The sequence below is a fragment of the Electrona antarctica genome, assembly GCF_951216825.1.
Source record: "Electrona antarctica genome assembly, chromosome: 3".
NCBI lineage: Eukaryota > Metazoa > Chordata > Actinopteri > Myctophiformes > Myctophidae > Electrona > Electrona antarctica.
Genome location: NC_136808.1, coordinates 21,112,668 through 21,124,291, shown reverse-complemented (window position 1 = coordinate 21,124,291; position 11,624 = coordinate 21,112,668).

Below are 11,624 nucleotides of genomic sequence, written 5' to 3'. Positions count from 1 at the left end.
TATTTGCTCTCCATGTAATTAACAAAATGAGTATGGGTGCTTAGTTGCCTAATGAACTGATTTTGCTTTCAGTGTGCACTGTGCACACTAATGACTCTTATTTCTTTTACTAGGTAGGTTAGGTATGGCATGCTGCAAACAAGCAGCACACAACGAACGCGTTGCGGCAGATGCCTTCGTCAGCGTTGTATACTGCAAACAACAACTGGTGTCACATTTATAGTGTCCGTGGTTGTAACACCATCCCCTGTCCGTGTCGAAACAACGTCCAACCAATCCAAGTACCACAATAGTTGCATAACATTTACATCAACCATAATTATATAAAGCTTATACATGATTTTGAGTCAATAAGGCACAACATGCCTGATGCCAGTCGCATATTTACCCATATAACAATTACAACACAAATAAACAGTAAGAAATAAATAATAGTGTTAAAGGGGCATTCCACTCATTTTCAACATTTTACTATGTCATTAATATACGTTAGAGCTGTTGTGTGGAAATAATAAAAAGGTCCCCCCATTCTGTGTTTCCTAGAACTGGAGGTCTGAAAAAAATCATTAACATGGTGAATCACATCTTGATGATGTCATCAAGATGTGTTTCACCATGTTAATGATTTTTTTGTTAATGATTTTTCCAGGAAACACAGAACAGATGGACTTTTTTATTATTTCCACACAACACCTCTAAGGTATATTAATGACATTGTAAAATGTCGAAAATGAGTCCTTTAGTTTAAAAGAAGGTTGGTAGAGGGTCAATACGGGTCAATAAGGCATGTTGTGCCTTATTGACTCAAAATCATGTATAAGCTTTATATAATTATGGTTGATGTAAATGTTATGCGACTGCACTTGTGGTACTTGGATTGGTTGGACGTTGTTTCGACACGGACAGGGGATGGTGTTACAACCATGGACACTATAAATATGACACCAGTTGTTTGCAGTATACAACGCTGACGAAGGCATCTGCCACAACGCGTTCGTTGTGTGCTGATGCTTGTTTGCAGCATGCCATACCTAACCTACCTAGTAAAATAAATAAGTGCCTTAAAATATATTGCTATGAGTGCTGGTTTTCTTCTCTGTTTAAAATGACGTTTCTGACCGTGCACCCGGTAAAATGATTAAAGTGAGTGAGACGAGATGGAGTCGTGCATGCTGCCTTCTATTAGAAACACACTAATGACTGCATTCTGGTTCGGAATGCACGGCGGGTCAAAGAGGGCCGGTTCTGGAGAACTGCTCATCTGATCTGACTTCACACTGGACACTGCAGTATACCTTGGGTTGGGTCCTCAGCACTATACACGCCAATTATGAAGGTGATCGGATCAGTTCTGGATACAAATGATAGACATACCGTATAGAGGTTTCTGGAATTCATAGAAAAATGCAGCTGACCATCAGTTGGTCAAACATGGCACATGTCTATACCTCCGTAAGAGAAAAATACATCTACAATAATGTGAAAACATGAAGGAATAACTGTACTCCTCACAATAAAAATGTTGAACACCACCAGTGGGCAGGGTTTGTCAATGTTCACAACATTGACATTAACCCATTTTGGACTGAGGCCGATTCTAAAAACGCTTCTAAATCCTGACCTAAGTTTTCTGAAAAACTTCAAATATTTATATAGCAGCATCATTCTTTTAACATTTTTGAATACTGTACATACTGTACAGAACCCCAAAAGGGGTTCCCGCCCAGAATGGGTTAAAGGGGACATTTTCCACGTGACATGAATGAGTGCATGCCATGAAATAAGTGCATCTGTGAAGTGTCAGTGTTTCTCCCTCTCCTCTCCGTCACTAGGGCAAATGTCCCTGAAAATTCATGGTTTGACCCAGATACGTATTGGGCACAGAACTCCCTATACCAGAAGCAAGCAACCATCACAATTACAGGAAATGTCTGTCATCTTATCGAATGCCAGAAGTGACTGTTAGTGTCTGCACAGTGCACACTCATCCCTCTCTCTCTCTCTCTCTCTCTCTCTGAGTGCTATCTAAATTACTTTTCCGGTTCGCACAAGGCAAATGCACGAGAGAGCTCTCTTCCCCTTCCCTCTTTTCGACACATTCCAGTGTGCAGATTCTACATACAAATAGGGTAACGACACACACAGATGCCTCATACCTCTGATGATGCAGTACTTATCCACCACACATTCTTCCACAGACTTTAAGATGCTAACCAATGGTCTGATATCTGATATACCCTATTGTCCTGAATATAAGACTACGTATTTTCCCCAATGTAAATATCCTAAAAAACAGGGTCGTATTATAATCGGGGACTAGAGACTATTTGACATTCAATGCTCTTTTTTCCACAAATGAATCTTGATAAATGGGGGGGGGGTCGTCTTATATATTCGGCACAATACAGTAACTAACTACACACACCAATACCATGTGTGTCGCAGACGCAGCCCACTCTTATAGGCCCTCATTTATCAACACCAAGTTCACCGGAATTTTTCATTCCTGCGTGACTTTGACGTACCTACACCAAAACTCACGTTAGGCCGGAGCTGTCGTTGGCTTTGTCTGCACCAATTATTTTGTCTTATAGACAGGCGGAGAAGCATTGTCTGACCAGCTTAAAGGCATCTAAAAGTATGTATTCACTCCTAAAATGTATAGCTATATGAAACTAATAAATATTACACATGTGGGGAAAAGAAAATGTTGTAAAGGCATACATCCTGATGTGTCATGAAATTGGTAGAAGATTTCCAACTGTACAAGCAATTAACATTGCGCAATTAAAAACAATGTTACAAGTTTATTAGATGCTTATTCAAACAGTGCTTTATTGGCTCTGTAAAAACATGCGAGCACATGCATATGTGTGAGACCACGGGAGCACAGCGTGACATCAGCCGCCTATACATATCCCTGTGATACAAATATATATATTTTGGCCTAAATGGACGTGCACCCATATTTTATTTCCAAGTGACAATGACAAGCAGCTTGCCTATTTGCAATAGCATAGGTGTTAGGGGCTTAATTATTCACTCATTTAAATAAGTGCTTGCCTTTAACAGTCATTCAGATAAATTGCAGATCTGATCTGATTATGCAATATCATTTTCGGGAGTCGGGACCGCAGCGGGCGCCGCTGTTTAAATATTTTCATGGACATGCATCCCACCCAGCATACTCCAGTTTATGCATTCATACATCAATCACTCACTCCATAAACGTTGATTATGACTGCCTTGCCAGGCTATCTCTCTTTAACGTGGCATCACTCACTCACGGCAGTCTCACAGGGATCGCCTACATGAGTTATTTAACGTGCACTGCGCACAAATGGGTAAAATGAATATATACTACCGTAGCCTACAAACGTATTCCATTCATGGCAATGTACAGTAACTGTGATGTGTGTGTGATTCATGTAGCATTCTACCCCCATGTGTCTGGATACTCCATGCCAAATTTCATACTTGTGTATTTATGTAATTTTTGTGAATTAATATTTGCCTTTACACAATTTTGTGAGAGACATATACCAAAAAAGGGATTGTGGGGCCCCTGAAACCAAACGGCCCCGAGTTGGGGGTGTTCCTTTCATTTTGAGATAGCCCAAGGTAGGCTATATGCTAACAGGAAATACTAGTGAAAAACAACTTAGCAGAAAATAGTATGAGGGCTGCCGACTACTTGACAAAGTTGACAAAAGGTTGTAGCCTCACGGAATAATCCTCTTTCCAGTATGCCAAAATGCACACTTGCATATCGTTGCTTTCTGCCTGACAGCAACGACATATTTAGGAAATTGTGTTTGAACAGCTACGGTAAGTCTGCCCGCCTATAACATTTACCATAATCAATGCTGTAACATCAGCATTAACTTAGCTGCTGCTTGACCACTTGGCAAACACATCAATACACATTTTAATTCACTATTTTAACAGTAGAAAGGCTCCCAGAGAATGGCAATTTTAGCCGTTTTTTTTTTCAATCTGCAGCCCAAGATCGCATTATCAGAGAAGAGAGATAAAGGCAGGGAGGGACGCCCAGTACAGAGGGTATGTGTGTGACATTATCGTCATAACCGGAAGTTATGTGGGAAGTGAACACCTACTGAGTGGCAAAAAAAGGCTTTCTGGCCTTGACAGCTATAGCCCATACATCCAAACAGAAAATGTATCTGATTGCATTAAACAACGTTAAACTCACTTTGCCACTCTATTTGCCACTCACGTTATGCATGGGTCCTCTATTGTATAACATTGTGTTGCAGATTAAACTTTTTCATAGATTTTAAAGATAGCTTCATAGACTTGTTTGACGGCACTTCCAACATAATATGTTACTGTATGTTGGTCACTATGTTGGATTCAAGTTAATGTGTATTTTCAGGCATTTAACCCCTTAGCCGTAAACACTTAAACTGATCCATTATGCTACCTTACAGTCACCTTTGAAGATCTATTCATATAAGCAACTCCATCTGATGATATAAGAAAAATAATTTATATTGTTGTGTACATTATACTGTAGCATGTAATTATCTAAAGATCTGATATTGTCCCTATAATCTGTTGCCCACTTTTGTATTATATACATTTCCAAATGCTCTTATGTTGTACTGTTCCTACAAAAATCAAAACAAAACATCTACACCAAAGTCTGAATTATTGGCTGAAATTGCAGGTGATCGGCCTCAGGTCTTGGGTGTTCTTTACCTTGACCAGTGGGGAGAGTCTCCCAGTCTGATGGCCTCAAACACCACTCCATTGTCCAACTAGAGACACTCTACAATGGACGTCTGTCAGAGGAGGGGGAGAAGTGAGAGAGAGTGAGAGTGAGAGTGAGAGAGAGCACATGCATTTTTAATCTGAGGTTAGTTTTTAAATCGTTTTTGAGAAAATGCTGCTACAGTAATTGTCCCAAATGTTACAACAAAAGATTGCTGCTAATGGTCTCCAAAAAGCTTTTACCCTTTATACATAACATGTACAGTGGTATAATACTGCAATGTGACATAACTCTGTTTCCCCACGACAGAAGTGATCTGTTTTCTGATGTGATGTTGTCGTTCATCACACTGGAATGTTCTATAAAAAGGTAACGGTTTTAGATCATACAAGGTTTCCTCTGGACAGTGATCATGCTTGTGGAGTTCAGTTCAGCCTCGCCTGCCAGTTTGTGTGTGTGTTGACTGACATCTCATCATTTAGTCCTAAAGCATTCCACTCCATCTAATGTCTCCTTGCGTCCTCCGCGCTTCTTCTGCGGGTGCTGTTTACAAGTTCTCACCTCTTCCATTACACGTTGATTTAGAAGCAGCGCGATAAGAATACAATGCCTGGAACGGAGTCCGTGTTGAAAGCAGACAGTGCCTGGCAGGCGGCTGCTTGATGACTTATTGAGGCGTTAGCAGAGAGTTCCATGCTACTACTGAATGACTGTGGGGCTGGTATTTATCAGGCTGTGTAGGAGTGCTGCTGCAAACACATTCATCACAAAACATGTTTTCGATCTGTTCGTCAGGGAGGTGGTGCACTCCTGACAGGGCTGGTGAAATAGAAGATTTTCACCCAGTATTTCATCCAGCATCAGTAAAACCGATATTGCTGAAATGTTACTTTGGTCTGCAAGGGCTAGGCAGTGTATTGATATTTATTGTTTTATCGTCTCATCATAGGATGATGAGACGCAGGATCGTTGCATAATGTAATGATGCTTTTATTTTATGTTCATATCTAGCTCATAACTGCACCTAACTCTGAAACTCAGGTGACAGTTTGGTCCAAATAGAATCCATAATGTTCTAGGGACAAATACCTCTGTAATGTGACCCAATTCAAGCACGTCTGTAACTTTAATGTTGTTTATGATTATGAATAGTGTTTCCACGCACACAGCCTGGATGAAAGAAACAGCCCCGGATCAACCAGGGGACCTCCTCAACCAGGGGACCACCTAAACCAGGGGACCTCAGCCTCTGCTCAACCAGGGGACCTCCTCAACCAGGGGACCACCTAAACCAGGGGACCTCAGCCTCTGCTCAACCAGGGGACCTCCTCAACCAAGAGACGTCAGCGCAGCACAGCACAAAGGGCAACCAGGCGGTCCCTGTTAGGGAACTGCCCATAGATCCGAAGTCCCGTTAGTCCGAACATGCATTAAGGTTGGCGAACATGCACTGCTCCCGGACTACCTTTTATCACAGACAAAAACTGACTCACAATTCACACAGCTGAGCAGTGTTGGAACTAACGCCCTTACATTAAGTTACTTTACATAACGAAACTACTTTTTGCTGTAACTTGTAATGTAACTCTTTACATTTTCCCATTCAGTAACGCCAAGGGCATCAGTATTATATCGATATCATTAGACTGGATATTGTGATTTTGGATATTGTGTTAAAGGAGCATTCAGTGATTTGGAAAAAAAACCCGGTCCGCCCCGGTAACAAGATGTGCACATGCACGCTCTACAGTGGGGGAAGCACAACAGACCAACAGCACGTGCACCAAGGCCCGCCCCACTCGATCATGATTGGATGAAGGCCCCTCTCATCCTGATTGGATGAAGGCTTTGCCACCCAAAGCCCAAACCGAAACTAGGGTTTTTTGACCCCAGGGACTCACTGGGGACAGGGAGGAACTCCTTGTATGGTCAGCACACTTTATAGTAGGGAGGATTATCCAAAAAATAAGAAAAAATAAGTGATATTTGAATTAAGTGAAATCACTGAATATACCTTTAAGAGTAGAGATTAAAACACACCACAACTGGACCAGTGACATTAGGGAATATTTTTTCCTTGAAAACAATGTGTCTGAATTGGAAAAGCTTTTCTTCTTTTTAAAACCATTAAAACCTTATTTTTAAGTAAAGTAAAGTAACTAGTTACTTTCATAATTTAGTAACTAGTAAAGTAATTAGTTACTTTTTCAGACTAGTATCTACTTTTTAAAAGTAACTTGAACAACACTGCAGCTGAGTAGAAATCAGGCATTTCAACAACATCAAGGCCTTCCCAAATACATTTTAGTCGACTAAATCAACTGTAGACTTAGTAGACTAAAATCGTATGGTATTTAGTCGACTAAAACTAGACTAAAACTAAAACATTTCAGATTACGAAAATTTGACTAAAATTAAATGGAATTCTATTCAAAAGACTAAAACTAAATCCAAGTTTGCTGTCAACACTGGTCTCACCTGGAGAAACAGTGCCACCTGCTGCTCATCTAATGAACCATTTCCTAATATTCACATTTTCTTTTGCTGGTTTCATGACATTATTTGTGATACATTGTGATGGAAAAATGTACTAATGATAAGACAATATCAATACACTGCCCATCCCTGAGAAACATAATAACATTCATAGCTGTTCTACACCCATATGGTGCTTCTAATGCAAATGGAAGAGGTGAGAACTTGTAACGAGCCCCTGCAGGACAGAGACGATTTCCCTGCTCCTCTGAAGAAGCGTGGAGGACGGAGGAGACATTAATGCTAAATGATGAGACATCAGTCAACACACACAAACAGATCAGGGCAGGATTAACTCCACTTCGCTGTCGGACGGAATCCTTGTAGGCCTATATGACCAAAAAATTTACTTTACAGGAAATAGAGCAAAATAACCTATTTCAATGGATAGTTAATTAATTAGTTATACAAGCTCTGCTCTTGTCAATACGTTCCATTGGATTGTTATTGGAGCATAAATGGGAACATTTCCATTTTTGTGTATTTTTATACCAAAAGTCCCTAAAAGGCCAATTTGAATGACTACTGTGAAGTACGAAAACATGCTGCGTGATGACATGCACTCTTTTTTATCTCATTCAAGATGATATGAGTGAGCGATCCACTGACCGGTCCAGAACCAACAGCCTTTACCCACAGGCTGTTAGGCTGCTGAATGAACAACCTGCCCCCCATCCCGAGCCCCCTCTATAGGATTAAAAGGGTACTGAAAATGGACTTTGGGTTATTGTGCACAGTATGGTTATTTATTTGTATGCCAGTGGTGAAGCTCTAAACTGAATTTCGTTGTTTCATGCAAGCAATGACAATAAATATCTATCTATCTATCTATCTATCTATCTATCTAAAATATCCAGTGTCATTTTAAACATAATCAGCACTAAAATATGTATCTGAAAACAGGTTAGAAATAAAGCCACTATAGTAGCAAGCATGCTTAGATGGCCGTCTTTCTCTAACTTGTAAACAAACACTAGCCCACACAGCTTAGTATGAAGTATAAAGTACAGCAGCCTTTATTGTGTATATACAACAGAAAGACTGGGTTGGGTAAGACTGACATTATGTATCTTTCAGGACCTTTCACATGATTCGTCTCAACCATTACTCTATAGCCAAATTCCAACTCAAATCTCGAGCACCAGTAAATTCCATTGTTAATCCGGGCCTTATTCGCGCCATGCTGTGAGTTTGCAGAGTGCTTAATTTCTCGTATAAAACATGAACACATATTTGAGAGCACAAAGAAATGAAATATGGAGATAAAAGGTTTCTGCCTCAAGCCACAGAATAGGAGAGCAGGTGAACAACAGTGTTGATTTTGACAGCCAATTCCATTTAGTCATCTGAAATGTTTTAGTTTTAGTGTAGTTTTAGACGACTAAATACCATAACATTTTAGTCGAGTTTGATTTGGTCGACTAATGTATTGTACACTCAGAGTTATAGAAAAATGAAGTTTAAAAGTTTAAACAGTTTGAGAACCTGCATTAAATAAACTCAAGTAACTCAGCCAGCGTGTGAAGTAAACTTCTTAAATCACCCAAAGGGATTAAGTGCTCCAGTTTACCGTCTTCCTGGAGCTGCTTCTAGGACCATGGAGCATTAAAAGTGTCAAACAATATTAAGCACTGTAAACCTGGTGTGTGTGTGTGTGTGTGTGTGTGTGTGTGTACGTGTGTGATGCGCGCGCACGCTCCTATTTTGGGCATTCTGTCCATATACTACTGTAGTCGGAAATCTTCAGAAGAAACAGGGAACATACTGTGTAGCCTATCAAGCTCACACGAATGCCAGGGTGTTCCACAGGTGCCAGCTGCCAGCCCGGATAGTCGTACATTAAAACATAACTTTGCATAACCTACTTTACAAGATGCTTCTCATTTCTTTCTTTTTTGCTTTTTTACCCTTTTTTCTCTGCAATTTAGTTGCCACACCAATTGATTCCTCCCCTACACATTTATGTGTGTTGTCACTGCTGTTTTATCCTATAACCTGTGCAGGAGGATGCTAAACACACACTAGTCTTAGTAGTGGTGCCAGCTCACGGCAGAAACATCTAAAGAGTTAAGTCTTAAAAAGACAAAAGAGTGGCTGCACACATGCACTGATAGCCAAAGAGACAATTATTTATTAGGATGCAACGTTTCGGCAGTACAACTGCCTTCTTCAGGGTATGGGGTATTATCCTATAACCTACCAGCTAGTGAGTGAGGAGCCCCCGCCGGGAGGATGCAGAGCCTCCTGGCTCCCCTCCCCCGGACAAGGGCCCAATAGTGTTTGTGTTGAGGCTCGTGAAAGCCGGAAGTGGGCAGGCACTTTACCACTGCACCACCCGAACACCTGATGCGTCTCATTTCTGATTGCCGGTGGTAGTGGTAGTGGTAGTGGTAGTAGTAGTAGTAGTATGGGCTGCTATGCTCAATGGCTGGGTTTCCCTACCATACCAGGCCGGAATGTCTATGTTCACAGGCTTCTGTGTGCGGCCTAGAGGGCATCTGAGCATGTGCGGCACTACAAGTCTTACACTAAATGCGTTCAGGAAACCCAGCCATTAACAGGCTCGGCAAGCCCAAAGCTTATTGATACCTGGTATACTCCATAGATTTGTTATCGAGTTTGTAATGGGCTCAGGTTTCGAGCTTCATCCCTAGTTGATGGTGCCTGGGATAGAACCCATGACTTTGTGGTCAAAAGTCTACCGACTGGGCTACCCGGACATAAAAACACATAAGAGCCATCGAAAGTTACAGGCATCGAAAGTTAAAACAAGAATGACTGTCATAATTACGAGCTGCCGCAGACTCAGCCTCAGCTCACGGCTTCATGTCGTTCAGAGTTCAGAGTTTGCAGCCAATACGGCTTCACGTTGGTTTTATGTGTAAGTCATTGGCTTAGAGGCAGCCTAGAGGCAGCCAATGATGGAAAAAGTTTCCACTAGGTTTCTACTACGGTCGATAGTAGAGGTAAGTGAACATGTTGTCCAGCCGATTTTCAAGCAGCTGATGATTCCACCTTCTCTCTCTCTACATCGTCCTCAGAGAAGCCCTCCATCGACGTCTCCAGTCATCTCGGTTCGCCATACATCTGGCCAGCTGTGCTTTCTGCACCAGCATCTTTCTTTAGTACGTCCACGTAGGAAGGTGTGGGACGTCCTCTCGATCGATGCCCATGTGTTGGTTCCCACAGTACAAGTTTTTTGGCCGAGAGTTCTTGGTGCCGGTGGCAGTGGCCAGCTAGTCTCATCCTCCTTACTGCTATCTTCTCTGTTACACTTGGTAATGCCCCATACAGACGCTTGTTGGTGATGTGCTCGTCCCTGTTGATGTTAAGTACCAAACGTAACATTCTGGTGTAGCACCCGTCCAGGGATTTCTGTAGGTCTTGTGTTAGTGTCCAGCATTCACAGCCATAGAGGACGGACTCCACGGTAGCAGAGAAGAAACTGATCTTGATGTGTCGGGGGAGGTTGGATTTCCAACTTTAGCGCACTCCAACTCCACTCTGGTCAGGAGAGCCTGTGCCTGCCTTACGTGGTCAGATAGCAGGCAGATGTCATCAACGTAGTCCAGGTCTGTGAGGGTTTCCGCAGGCCGGGTGTCTCGTAGACCTTCTGGGTACGATAGTGAAGCAGAGCTCTGGCTCCCTTCCTTTAATATCTTGTCTCAGAGCATAGTCCAATTAACCTTCATAACACCATATTGGTACAAGCTCCCTCACACTTAATTCATTAATGTAAGTGTCTATCTGCTGAGCACCAGCTGGTTCATAATGCCTGCCTGGGTAAAGGCAGGTGTGAGCTTGACCGTAGTGCATATCGTTTGGAGACGGTACAGAAAAAACACAACAAGCAGAACATTTTGCTGCCATGGACATTAAACAGTTTGGGAACATTTCCAGATGCTTTAGTGAAGTGTGTTGTCTTGTCTTGTAAGCAAAAACTGGGCTTTAGAAGAAGGCAGAAATCAGCCGTTAAGATATTTGCTTCTCGTTTTTTACCGTTAGAGAAATCCATTTTGTAGCGAGTAACACTGGTTTAGCAAAAGAAAATAGCCCAGTTACAAGTGTTAATTAAAGCTGTTTGCTGCTGATAATTAACTGTTCTGAGTCTTCAGCACATTTCTAAAATCCTCCACAGTTGAAGACACTGTACTGTACAATGTAGATAGTACTGTGTGAAAATGAAGGAATTGACGGATACAGACACATTTACTTGATTCATTTGGCAGAAGGCTGTTCATGATGAACAAACAATGCAACAGTTTAATTGAACTAATTGACTTAATCCATTATTAAAAACAAAAAACTATTATTTGATTAAAATTATAGATTTCAGCCAATCAACAAGCTTGCA